At 39.2% G+C, this 2,687-nt stretch overlaps 1 non-coding gene across 1 annotated transcript; it reads right to left on the bottom strand.

The window, feature by feature from the left end:
• Positions 1 to 2,368: 2,368 nt before the first annotated feature.
• LOC133284424 (small nucleolar RNA R71) lies at positions 2,369 to 2,474 on the bottom strand. Its single transcript, XR_009747898.1, has one exon. It is a non-coding gene; the product is annotated as a small nucleolar RNA R71 (small nucleolar RNA).
• Positions 2,475 to 2,687: the final 213 nt, after the last annotated feature.

Here is a 2,687-nt window from a genome sequence, read left to right as displayed (position 1 = left end):
CTCAGTAACTAACCAATTGTAGGGAAGTTGAACTTCAGGCTCAGAGCTATTGTTTTCTTCTACATCATCATCAATGGAAAGATGGGGTGTATCCAAAAGAGGACGAGGTTGTTTTGGATGCTTTATTTTCAAAATATTTATGTCATCCTTCATTACCATGTGTAACCCCCATTCAATGATCTCCAAACCCGGGCGAGCTTTAAATGTGATATGTGCTCCTGTTTTCAAAAAATGACAGTGCTCCCGAGAGATGTAGATTGTCCAAAGATGTCTTGAGCCATCAATCTTGTCCAGTTCCAAACTAAGTGGCATATCGAAGCGCTCTTCCATGTATTCACTTTCAAAGGAAAGATAGAAAGGATGTGGCAGCGACGAGGAAGACAAATGTCGAAAACTAGAAATTGCACGACGATTGTTTACCTCAAATGCTACACAAAAGGCAAAACCAATCCAGTTTTAGGAGTAGCACAGTACAAATTCCAGCAACATGGCGCGAACTGGAGCCGCCATGGCGCAGACTTGGGCCGTTCTACGATTTTTGCAGCATCTTCCTTGAAGTGGCGCGAGTTGGCGCCACACTGGCGCCAACCCGCGTCGGTGTGCGTACTTTTCATGACGTGTTGAGGCAATTCACAGGGACACGACGCCAAGTGGTGCCACACCGACGCCAAGTCGCGCCGGTTTACGAGAAGTTCAGGACCGCCTTTTGCAATTTGGATAGAGGCACGGCGCCAAGTGGCGCCACTCCGGCGCCAACTTGCGCCGGTTTGCGAAAAAAAATACATCGTGTTGTCCGAGGGTATTTTTGGAAGAAGGAAAATAGGCGTATAAATAGGATGCCTTTTACAGAATTAGGGATCAATTCCTATTCTATTGAAGAGAGACGACGGTAGTGCTCAGAGAGGGTTCTGGAGATCTATTTCATCTTCTTCTTCCCCTTTTCATTTATCAATTTATGTTGAATATTGAATATTTAGCCATGATAATGGTTGGCTAGTTCTTTTTATTGTAGTTAGGGTCACAAACCCTATGTGAACCCTTGTTACAACGGATTGGTTTATGATTATTCGTTTATATAATTGTCTTTATCTTTACACTGTGCGTAATTTATATCTTCTTTATTGGAATTGATGAATCTAATAGTTGAGGATAGTTTGAGGGTTAGAACCCTAGATAGAAATATTGAGGTTTTGATCTTGAAAGGGGGTAAGATAACAATTTGTATGCATGCTAGGAATAGATGTATATTTAATTGCAGATGCTTAAATTATTGAGTTCATTGCTTAATGCCATAAGGAACATTGCAAGGAATTGGGGTTCCAATTGGGATTAATGGGTTAACCTTGTAAGGAATTGAGGGTTAACTATTAATATTTTAGATAATAATTTATCTGAGTAATTATATAAATGAGTATTGTAAATCAATCCAAAGTAAGAAGTGAGGATCATAAGGTGAGTGTACTCTAGCTACAATGCTTTCTCATATTTTACAAAATCAATTTCTGTTTTATTTCTCATAAACAAAAAGTCAAAAATAAGTCGTTACCTTTAGTTCTTATTTTTACCCAAATCAACAATATTTGTCACACCTATTTGAACTCTTTCCATCTTAAAAGGATAATTATTTGATATTCGATCACAATCCCTGTGGAGACGATACTTTTCTTATCACTGTATTACTTGTGCGATCGGTACACTTGCCGGTGAGCATCAAGTTTTTGGCGCTGTTGCCGGGGATTGGCATTTCTTATATCATATAATTTTGAATTTTAAGATTGAATTTTGTGAATATTTTTATTTTATTTTATTTTTATTTGAACAGTGCTACTAATCTCTTTTCTGAGCTGTATGCGAGGTAAAATTCCAGAATTTCCACTTGATTTGGAGATTACAAAGACTGAAAAGGGAAACAGAAAACTTGCTTGGATGAAGCTTGCATTCAACGAGTTAGAAATTCTGTTTGAAGAAGCACAAACCATGGCAGGAAACAATGATGCAGATAATCCATTCATGGATACAATTTTGACTTCATCTTTCAGCAGGCCCAACTCGAGTATTGTTCAGCCTAATGTTGCCAACAACAATTGGGAGCTCAAGTCTTCCAATATTCAATTGGTGGAGAAAGCTCAGTTTGGAGGATAGGAAACTGAGGATCCTTACAGATTCATTGACAGATTCTTGATGATCTGTGACTCAACCAAACACCCTCAGGTGTCTAATGATGCAATTCGGTTGAGGTTATTCCCTTTTGTTGTTAAGGGAAAGACTCTTAATTGGTTGGAGAGGCAACCTGTAAGAAGCATTCTTACATGGGATGATCTGTCACAAAAGTTCTTTGCTGAGTTCTTCTCGATGGAGAGATACAACCAGATGGTGAATGATATCACCAATTTCACTCAATCAGAGGGTGAAACTATGTGTGCAGCATGGAACAGATTCAAGGATCTAATGAGGAGGTGTCCTCATTATAACTTGACTGTTGGAAATCAGGTGAGAATCTTTTTCAACGGTTGTAAACCTGAAGTTCAGATGGTGTTGAATGGTGCAGCAGGTGGCACTATTAAAACTTTCAGGGCAAACGAGACTCTCGAGCTGATTGAGAGAATGGCTGCCAATGAAAATAAAGTGTTGTCATCAAATCCTAAGAGAGGTATCCTTCAGCTGGAAGGTAATGATGCAATGCTAGC

This window comes from Gastrolobium bilobum, unplaced genomic scaffold (genome assembly GCF_033153095.1).
Source record: "Gastrolobium bilobum isolate Gb01-03AN ecotype WA unplaced genomic scaffold, APGP_CSIRO_Gbil_v1 utg19213, whole genome shotgun sequence".
Taxonomy (NCBI): Eukaryota; Viridiplantae; Streptophyta; class Magnoliopsida; order Fabales; family Fabaceae; genus Gastrolobium; species Gastrolobium bilobum.
This window is presented reverse-complemented; position numbering and strand designations above follow the sequence as displayed.